Genomic DNA, 10,965 nt, shown 5'->3' on the forward strand with positions numbered 1-10,965 from the left:
AAACCGTACAACACAAAAACACTCATTCAACTCAAGCCGTTGAAAACAACAAACAAAGACATCCGCTCGATACGCGTTGCCCGCTATGAGTTCAAATGTCCCAAGCATAATCCATAAAGCCTTCGGCAATGAGTAATCCAAGTCGGAAGTGGAATTCGCATATACAGCCGGCGGTCGCGCAGCCACGCGATTGTCCAGCTTGACAATATAACGACCGACAGCCTGTGACTCAAGAACGTGAGTTTATGTAGTCTGATCTTTCATGAGCCACAGCTGTCGGTAATCTTGGGAAGCAGCGTGACTGCTATCGAGGGGGGCGTGGCAGGGTGGATCTCTGACAGCTACAGACGGGGGCGTGGCAGGGTGAATCCCTGACAGCTACAGAGGGGGGCGTGGCAGGGTGAATCCCTGACAGGTAGGTTCCCATTTTTTATATTTTTTAACTGAAAAAAAAAACTTACATGTTAACATTTTTAAACAGTAAAGAACAGTAAAGAACTCAAAATAATTAGCTTCTTTAAAAAATCATCAAATAAATAAAAGCAATAAAATAAAAAAACCAACCTGCAAAAAACCAACCAGATGGGTGTACACAGTTTAACTGATCATGTCATTTTCTGTTTTGTTTATTAATGCATGCCATTTTCGTAATGCTGGCCGCCGAATTAGCTCCACCTACAAACGTTTGAATTAGTTTCAGGCTGTTCCTCTGGGAAATGTTTAAGACAACTGCAGGGCAAAACAGTGAATGAAAGTACATCTTGGCTGGATAAGTAAACTCTCGTTACATATTGAATCGTTTGGATTGTAAAAATGTGCTAGAAGCTTAGACAGTTCTAGAGTCTAACAACCCTCTTTAATACAGTGAAGCAGCTAAGTCACAGTAAATTATATAAATCTACGTGAACCTTTCCAGCTTAGATTTTGGATCATTGTCTCAGTGGAACATATGTATGTAATGTGTGACTGCAATAAAAAGTCATAAATATTGTTCTTGGTTTTAGATCGTGTGGAAAAACTGTGGAGCTCTGCAGCAGAAAAGCATGCCAAAGGTGTGTAGCACAAATCAACTTTTTTGTTGTTGTTGTTATTATTTGTAGTAATAGTTTAATCTTTATGCATGGGTCATGAGGGTGAGGGCTTAGAGTAGGGCTGGGGATCGTTTTCAATACTACTTAAGCACTGACCCAATTGCTTTGAAACCAAAATGTCTTGTTGTTTGATACCAAATGTAATACTTCAACATGCAGAATGCTTGATGTGCCTGAATTAAGTGGTTAACTGGGACCATGATTACATGTACTATGGGTCTAGAATTGAAAAAAAGTCCTTGAAGTATATTGTATTTTTTATATTCGAAAATAAACATTTTATCGATAAAACACTGCAGCAGACAATTGTATTCATTTAATGAATGTCATGTTGAAACTGTGCTTTCTCACACAGAGCAACCTCCTTTACTAGTCTGGTTTCCAAAGAGGCCATTTAACTAAGACTGTCCTGCTCTTGGTTATTAAAGCTCTGTGACTCCAGCAACTTTTAAGTCATCTGTGCTCATTTTGCTGGATTTGTTTGCGGCTTTTGGAACAGTTATCCACCTGATTGTCCGTGAACCTCACTCCAGTTGTCCAAGTCTTACCTCTCAGGTATGTCCTTCAGGGTGTCAGGGTTAGGTTTGTACAATAAGTTGCAACATGTTGTAACTGGGGTGCCTCTAGGTTAATTACTTAGACCAGGGGTCACCAACCTTTTTGACACCGAGAGCTACTTCTTGGGTACCTACTAATGTGAAGGGCTACCAGTTTGATACACACTTCTGAAATAAAAAATTGGCTCAATTTACCTTTAATTATATGTTATTATTAATAATTAATGATGTTCATCTACAGTGGGTACAGAAAGTATTCAGACCCCTTTAAATTTTTCACTCTTTGTTATATTTCAGCCATTTGCTAAAATCATTTAAGTTCATTCTTCTTCCTCATGAATGTACACACAGCTCCCCATATTGACAGAAAAACACAGAATTGTTGACATTGTTGCAGATTTATTAAAAAAGAAAAACTGAAATATCACATGGTCCTAAGTATTCAGACCCTTTGCTGTGACACTCATATATTAAACTCAGGTGCTTTCCATTTCTTCTGATCATCCTTGAGATGGTTCTACACCTTCATTTGAGTCCAGCTGTGTTTGATTATACTGATTGGACTTAATTAGGTAAGCCACACACCTGTCTATATAAGACCTTCCAGATCACAATGCATGTCAGAGCAAATGAGAATCATGAGGTCAAAGAAACTGCCTGAAGAGCTCAGAGACAGAAATGTGGCAAGGCACAGATCTGGCCAAGGTTACAAAAAGATTTCTGCTGCACTTAAGGTTCCTAAGAGCACAGTGGCCTCCATAATCCTTAAATGGAAGACGTTTGGGACGACCAGAACCCTTCCTAGAGCTGGCCGTCTGGCCAAACTGAGCTATCGGGGGAGAAGAGCCTTGGTGAGAGAGGTAAAGAAGAACCCAAAGATCACTGTGGCTGAGCTCCAGAGATGCAGTCAGGAGATGGGAGAAAGTTGTAGAAAGTCAACCATCACTGCAGCCCTCCACCAGTCGGGGCTTTATGGCAGAGTGGCCCGACGGAAGCCTCTCCTCAGTGTAAGACACATGAAAGCCTGCATGGAGTTTGCTAAAAAACACCTGAAGGACTCCAAGATGGTGAGAAATAAGATTCTCTGGTCTGATGAGACCAAAATAGAACATTTTGGCCTTAATTCTAAGCGGTATGTGTGGAGAAAACCAGGCACTGCTCATCACCTGTTCAATACAGTCCCAACAGTGAAGCATGGTGGTGGCAGCATCATGCTGTGGGGGTGTTTTTCAGCTGCAGGGACAGGACGACTGGTTGCAATCAAAGGAAAGATGAATGCGGCCAAGTACAGGGATATCCTGAACGAAAACCTTCTCCAGAGCGCTCTGGACCTCAGACTGGGCCGAAGGTTTACCTTTCAACAAGACAATGACCCTAAGCACACAGCTAAAATAACGAAGGAGTGGTTTCACAACAACTCCGTGACTGTTCTTGAATGGCCCAGCCAGAGCCCTGACTTAAACCCAATTGAGCATCTCTGGAGAGACCTAAAAATGGCTGTCCACCAACGTTTACCATCCAACCTGACAGAACTGGAGAGGATCTGCAAGGAGGAATGGCAGAGGATCCCCAAATTCAGGTGTGAAAGACTTGTTGCATCTTTCCCAAAAAGACTCCTGGCTGTATTAGATCAAAAGGTTCTACTAAATACTGAGCAAAGGGTCTGAATACTTAGGACCATGTGATATTTCAGTTTTTCTTTTTTAATAAATCTGCAACAATGTCAACAATTCTGTGTTTTTCTGTCAGTATGGGGTGCTATGTGTACATTTATGAGGAAGAAGAATGAACCTAAATGATTTTAGCAAATGGCTGCAATATAACAAAGAGTGAAACATTTACTGGGGTCTGAATACTTTCCGTACCCACTGTATATCAGGGGTGTCAAACTCAATTGCACAGGGGGCCAAAACAAAGCACACTTTAGGTTGTGGGCCAAACAGGATAAACATTTATTGAACACACTAAAACTAAATGTTCTTTGAACATAAATATGAATAAAAACAGACAGGAATATTATTACAGAATAAATAAACTTAAACTTTAAATAACTTAAAATATTTTGCTCTCCATAAAAATATCTTCTGTCAAACACCAGACGTCTCACAGCTTCATCATGCAGCTCTTTAGAAACTCTCCCTCAGTAAATAACCAGCTGATGTGACTCTGATTTCTCCTCTGCTTTCACACCAGCTTCACTTTGTGATTTTGCTCTGGTGAAAAACGTCTGCTGAAATGTCAGATTCTTCTTTAACTCTTCTACTTTCTGGATCTTCTGCTCTGCATTCAGGTTTTTCAGCTTCTCCTGATGTTTTGTCTCGTAGTTCAGTCTTAGATTTAATTCCTTAATTACAGCCACATTCGCTCCACAAATAAGACACACGTGTTTACCGCCAGCGCAGTAAACATACACTCAGAATCCCATCGGGTTTTGAAAGGCTCTGTTTTTAGAATCCACTTTTGTCTTCACCACTGTGAGGCGCTGTTTCACAATAACTGTTCAATAGAGTTAAATGCATCAACAGAAGCTCGACTTGATTGACGCTGGAATGTTCCCAGGTAGTCTAGCGTTCGGTAAGGCAGCTGAAGCGCTGCATTATGGGATCTGTAGTTAGTGTTATCAGCGCTTTATATCACCGGGCCATTAATAACAATAATAATAGATCTATATAAAATCATCTCGCGGGCCAGATTTGACACTGAGTTTGACACCAATTATTTCTCATCAATTATTGTGAGAAATCATTAACATGATCAGTGTCTTCACATAGATTCTATGTGAAGACACTGATCATGTTAATGATTTCTCACAATAATTATCAACAATGATTTAACAAGGTAGGGAACAGATATTTTCAGAAAAGGCTCGCGGGCGACTCATGTGTGACCCCTGACTTAGAACACAACACTTCTCCTCTCCTTGTACCTACAGTGGCATTTTAAAAGTTTGGGAATCCCTTCCAAAATCTGCAAAAATGTAAATAATTTTAACACAAATAAAGAGATCCTATAATATGCATAAATAATTATTTAGTACTGTCCTGGTTAATATATTTTACATAGATGTTTATATATAATCCCTGACACACAAAAAAATGCAGAAATTATTAAAATAACCCCTTCAAAAGTTTGAACAGTGAAAGGGTTAGTTCACCCCAAAATGATAATTATGTTAATAATTACCCACCTTACTATTGTTCCAAACCCATAAGACCTTCGTTCATCTTTGGAACACAAATGAAGATATATTTGATATCAGAGAGCTATCTGATCCCCCACAGACCGAAACACAACTGAAATAATCCAGACCATAAAACATAGTATGATCAACTTCAGTTTAGAGACGCTACAAAAATAAAAAGAATTTGTGCAAAAGAAAAAAAAAACAATTGAATCTACTCTTCTTGTCTTCCATTCAAGATCTTGTTTGACTTTGTTTATAGCATGGTAAAAGCATGTGCATGTACATAATCTACGGTTGTTTATGCCTAGAGGAAAGCGTATGCATACTCAGTGAAACTTTCTAAAATGGCAGAAGACATAAGTCAGGGGAGAAGAATAGTTGAGTAAATTGTTATTTTTGTTTTCTTCGCTCAAAAAAGTGTTCTCATAACGTCACAATACTGAAGTTGATCCAATGTTTTTACTGTTTCTGGATCTGGATCGGTTTAGTTGTGTTGCTGTCTATGGAGCGTCAGATATCTCTCTGATATCATCCAAAATACCTTAATTTGTGTTGCAAAGATAACCGAAGGTTTTATGTGTTTGGAGTGAAATGAAAGTGAGTAATTAATGACAGAATTTTCATTTTTGGGTGAACTAACCCTTTAAACTGAGCACTGTTATTCAGAAAAAGATTTTCCAGCAACTTTTGCATATTTTAAACACTTTCCAGCAGTGACTATGATTTTAAGATCAATCTTTTCACACTGAGGACAATTAAGTGACTCAAACGCAACTGTAAAAAAGGTGCAAACATTCACTGATGCTACAGAAAAAAACATGATGAATTACAAGCGATGAAACATGATGTCAAGAGTTTTCTTGTTTTATTAAAATGTATTTATTTTCCATTTAGTACTGCCCTTTAGAACAGAAGCATATTTCCTGGAAGGCAAATTAAGTACAATTTACCTCGATCTTCAAATTCAAAAAGTTTTCACCCCCAGCTCTTAATGCATTGTTTCCTTCTGGAGAATTAAATGTAAATGTTTGCACCTTTTTAAATAGTTGTGTTTGAGTTCCTCAGTTCTTCTCTGTGTGAAAAGATGGATCACAAAATCAGTCACTGCTGGAAAGGGTTCAAATATGCAAAAGATGCTGGAAAACTGAAGACTCTGCGGTAGGCTACTTGTAGGATTTTTCTGAAAAAAAGTGCTCAAGTTTAACTATTCAGAACAGAAAAGGGACTCGTGAACAACCATCACAAAACAAAAGAACAATCGTAGCTCATCTATATAACCATTTATAACCATTCAGACCTTTATAAACCATTTATAATCCCTGTTTTGTTAAAATTATTCACATTTTTGCAGGTTCTGCTAGGGATTCCCAAACATTTGTGAGTCATGACAATGGGTCTGTCATTTAGAAATATGACTTTTAATATTACCGCTATTGAAATAACATCTCTCTCTCTCTCTCTCTCTCTCTCTCTCTCTCTCTCTCTCTCTCTCTCTCTCTCTCTCTCTCTCTCTCTCTCTCTCGCTCGCTCGCTCATTTCAGCTGGATGTCCCGACAGTTGCTGCTCTCATCTTTGCCTCCTGGACAGAAATATCTTGCTGTATGTTAAAATGATCATTAACTCATCCCTGCCAAGACAGAAGCATCCCTGCTCATGTTTTCAACTGACCTAACTTTGGTGTTATTGTTGACGCATATATATACTGTAATTTCCGGACTATTAAACGCACCCAAATATAAGACGCACCCACTGAATTTTACAAAGATTTTTATTTTGAACATAAATACGCTGCACCTGTTTATAAGCCGCAGGTTGCTACATTGAAACTAATGAACTTTACACAGGCTTTAACGAAAGACAGTGTCTGTTACACGGCTTGTATCTAAACAGTAGCCTACCAAGAAAGTCATTGTTCACTGTCTTCCTCCTTCCTTTTACAACTATTTTTCTTTTGGCATCGTCGTGCGTAAAAAAATCACCATCGGTGAAGTTTTTCTCCCGATGACGTGCCGCTCAGAACACAGGTGAAGTCCGGTTGTTTTCAGCGTGACAAATTATTCGCATTTTCTGTTGACAGTCTGAGTGAGCGGCAGGTCAAACGTCAGAGTAACCTCATCCATATTTATGATGTGGTGCTGTCAGGGATTCACCCTGCCACGCCCCCCTCTGTAGCTGTCAGGGATTCACCCTGCCACGCCCCCGTCTGTAGCTGTCAGAGATCCACCCTGCCACGCCCCCCTCGATAGCAGTCACGCTGCTTCCCAAGATTACCGACAGCTGTGGCTCATGAAAGATCAGACTACATAAACTCACGTTCTTGAGTCACAGGCTGTCGGTCGTTGTATTGTCATGCAGGTAAATCGCGTGGCTGCTCAAACGCCGGGATTCAGCGCTGGCTATTTCTCCGAACTCCATTTCCTTATTGAAGTACTCATTGCCGAAAGCTTTACTTGCATTGGGATTAGGCGTTTGACATTCGCGCTCATAGTGGATACTTCGTTACGAGCGGATGTCTGGGTTTGCTTTCGTTTTCATTGGTGTATGAGTGTTTTGTTTTTTGCACCTCAATAAAGAACATGATTGGACTTTATCTGCTTCCGCGTCTGCAGCCTGACAGAACGACCGACCTATACCGAACGCGGATTCGCCATTCCGCGATTCCGACCGCGACGGATCGGCAGCTGAACCCGGCTTCGGATTTCCTCCGGAAGCTCAGTGCCGCTCCTCGCGGATCAGATCCACAGAAGCCGGATCATGAGAGCGCGGCTGCGCCACGCCCCTCAGAGAGCGCGAGGGGATTACCGGCTCGTTACTCGGGGAAAAAAGACGAATTAGGCGGATTTCTGCAAGGCATCGGCGAGTATGTGGCTGTTAACATTTCCCGGTTTCCTTCCGAACGAGCCAAGATTGCCCTCTGTATTTCCCTCCTGTCTGGTGAAGTTCTTGCCAAAGCCAGCTCACTATGGAGCGGCAAAGGGGGCAAATTCGGCTCACTCGCCGAATTCAGCGGGCTGCTTCTGGGGAAGTTGGGGATAGAGGTGGTGGATCTCCACTACAGTTCCCTTGAGGAGGAAGGTGCTCCATTCCAAGGTTCTCAAGAGCACGTGGCTCCGTGCCGGATTTCCCATGAGCCTGCAGCTCAGCCCCAATGTTTTAATGAAAGGGCTGCTTCATCTCAGGGTCTCTACCAGCGTGCTGCTGTGTTCCGGGGTTCTCGTGGACGCACCACACCATCTCCGAGCGTCGGCGAGCACACCATGCCGTCACAGAGCTTCTACAGGCGTGCCGCTCTGTTCCGAGGTTCCCGTGGGCGTGCCACGCCGCCACAGTGTCTCCAGGAGCGTGCTTTCCCGCCACAGAGTCTTCACGAGAGCGCCGCGCCGCCACAGAGTCTTCACGAGAGCTCCGCGCCGCCACAGAGTCTTCACGAGAGCGCCGCGCCGCCACAGAGTCTTCACGAGAGCGCCGCGCCGCCACAGAGTCTTCACGAGAGCGCCGCGCCGCCACAGAGTCTTCACGAGAGCGCCGCGCCGCCACAGAGTCTTCACGAGAGCGCCGCGCCGCCACAGAGTCTTCACGAGAGCGCCGCGCCGCCACCTCCGGTCACAGAAGGCGAAGTGACTCCTCCGAGTCCCTCTTCAGACGACGCCACATCCCAGAGCCCCTTCCAAGGCGACATGCCCACGAAAAGCTCGGCTCCGCCTCAGGATCTCCAAGAGAGCTCCGCCCAGCTCCAGGTCCCTCCAGAGAGCTCCGCCCAGCTCCAGGTCCCTCCAGAGAGCTCCGCCCAGCTCCAGGTCCCTCCAGAGAGCTCCGCCCAGCTCCAGGTCCCTCCAGAGAGCTCCGCCCAGCTCCAGGCTCCTCCAGAGGGCACGACTCCGCTCCAGGCTCCTCCCGAGAGCTCGTCTCCGCCTCCGAGCGACCCCACGAGCTTGTCTCCGCTTCAGTGTCCCAAAGAGAGCTCCACTGATGTCGTGGACCTCCAGGCGAGCCCTTCTTCGCTCGTGGATCTCCAGGCAGGCTTCACCTCATTTCCAGGCTGCTCAGTGGGCGCCGATCTGCTCCTAAGGGTCCCAAGGAGCGCCCCTACGCCCAGGGGTTTCCCTGTGCACTCACCCCGGCTCCAGGACTGCAAAAGGGAAGTTGAACCTGTGCCCCCGGGTTCCACCGACGGCGACGGCTCACCCCACAGTTCCCCAGAAGGCGACGGCTCGTCTCCAACGCCCGCAGAAGGCGACGGCTCGTCTCCAGCGCCCGCAGAAGGCGACGGCTCGTTTCCAGCGCCCGCAGAAGGCGACGGCTCGTCTCCAGCGCCCGCAGAAGGCGACGGCTCGTCTCCAGCGCCCGCAGAAGGCGACGGCTCGTCTCCAGCGCCCGCAGAAGGCGACGGCTCGTCTCCAGCGCCCGCAGAAGGCGACGTCTCGCCCCCGGGCTCCACAGAAGGCGACGTCTCGCCCCCGGGCTCCACAGAAGGCGACGGCTCGCCCCCGGGCTCCACAGAAGGCGACGTCTCGCCCCCGGGCTCCACAGAAGGCGACGTCTCGCCCCCGGGCTCCACAGAAGGCGACGTCTCGCCCCCGGGCTCCACAGAAGGCGACGTCTCGCCCCCGGGCTCCACAGAAGGCGACGTCTCGCCCCCGGGCTCCACAGAAGGCGACGTCTCGCCCCGGGCTCCACAGAAGGCGACGTCTCGCCCCCGGGTCCTCTTCAGGGCGAAGGATCGCATCCAGGCTCCACGCAGGGCGAAGGATCGCATCCAGGCTCCACGCAGGGCGAAGGATCGCATCCAAGCTCCACAAAGGGCGACGTCTCGCCCCCAGGTCCTCTTCAGGACGACGGATCGCCCACAGGATCCCCGCATGGCGACGTTGGTCCTCCAGGTCCCTCTGACGGCGACGTCGGTCCTCCAGGTCCCTCAGAGGGTGGTACGACGTTCCTGGTCTCCGCCCGGGACGTCCTCCACTCCCCGGTCATTGTCATGGTTGGCGTCCAGTTCCGGTTCCCCGCCATGGAGATCGCTCCGGCTTCAATCCCCGCCAGGGGCTTTACTCAGCCTCCCGTCAGCACCGAGGGCGTGGCTCCATTCCGGATCCTCCTGCAAGGTGTTGTTCCATGCCGGCTCTCCGCAGAGGATGCTCACCAGGCCTCCGTTGCTCCCAGGCGTCTAAGGAGGCCTTCCTCGGAGTGCCCTGGCCCGCCTGGCATAGGTGGGTTTTGGGGCGTCAGGTGTCGCCCCTGGATGGGGGGGTACTGTCAGGGATTCACTCTGCCACGCCCCCCTCTGTAGCTGTCAGGGATTCACCCTGCCACGCCCCCGTCTGTAGCTGTCAGAGATCCACCCTGCCACGCCCCCCTCGATAGCAGTCACGCTGCTTCCCAAGATTACCGACAGCTGTGGCTCATGAAAGATCAGACTACATAAACTCACGTTCTTGAGTCACAGGCTGTCGGTCGTTGTATTGTCATGCAGGTAAATCGCGTGGCTGCTCAAACGCCGGGATTCACCGTTGGCTATTTCTCCGAACTCCATTTCCTTATTGAAGTACTCATTGCCGAAAGCTTTACTTGCATTGGGATTAGGCGTTTGACATTCGCGCTCATAGTGGATACTTCGTTACGAGCGGATGTCTGGGTTTGCTTTTGTTTTCATTGGTGTATGAGTGTTTTGTTTTTTGCACCTCAATAAAGAACATGATTGGACTTTATCTGCTTCCGCGTCTGCAGCCTGACAGGTGCGGCCCGATTCAGTGGGAGCGCATCTGATTTAATATAAAGAGTTTTATTGGTTCACCTGAACCCGTTCGGCAATTTGATTGGTCAAATGTTATGGGGCTCAGTGTTTTGGCTTGAAGCTTGTGAAACCGGGAAAAACCCAGAAAAAAACGAAAAATAAAACCGCTTCATTGTTTAAGCCGCAGGGTTCAAAGAGTGGAAAAAAAGTAGCGGCTTATAGTCCGAAAAATACGTTAAATTGCACTGGTCCGATCCTGCAGATTTGCCCTGTACAACAAGACTCTTTCTTTTGGGCCATGCTACAGAACTCCCTGTCCAAGCTCTTGTTCTCTCCAAACTGGACTGTTGTATTGCTCTCTTAGCAGACTTTTCAGCATCTACTACCAAGCCTCTGCAGCTA

General features: G+C 46.5%; 1 protein-coding gene and 1 long non-coding RNA gene across 5 annotated transcripts in view; one reads left to right on the forward strand and one right to left on the reverse strand.

Moving 5' to 3' along the window:
* Positions 1–10,965, reverse strand: part of erbb3a (erb-b2 receptor tyrosine kinase 3a) — a 52,058-nt gene that overhangs the window by 31,230 nt on the left and 9,863 nt on the right. The gene's annotated exons all lie outside the window — the stretch shown is intronic.
* LOC310737713 lies at positions 1,000–6,430 on the forward strand. Its single transcript, XR_014536875.1, has 3 exons — positions 1,000–1,052; positions 1,447–1,646; positions 6,374–6,430. It is a non-coding gene; the product is annotated as an uncharacterized lncRNA (long non-coding RNA).

Source organism: Silurus aristotelis (assembly GCF_946808225.1).
Source record: "Silurus aristotelis genome assembly, chromosome: 2".
NCBI lineage: Eukaryota > Metazoa > Chordata > Actinopteri > Siluriformes > Siluridae > Silurus > Silurus aristotelis.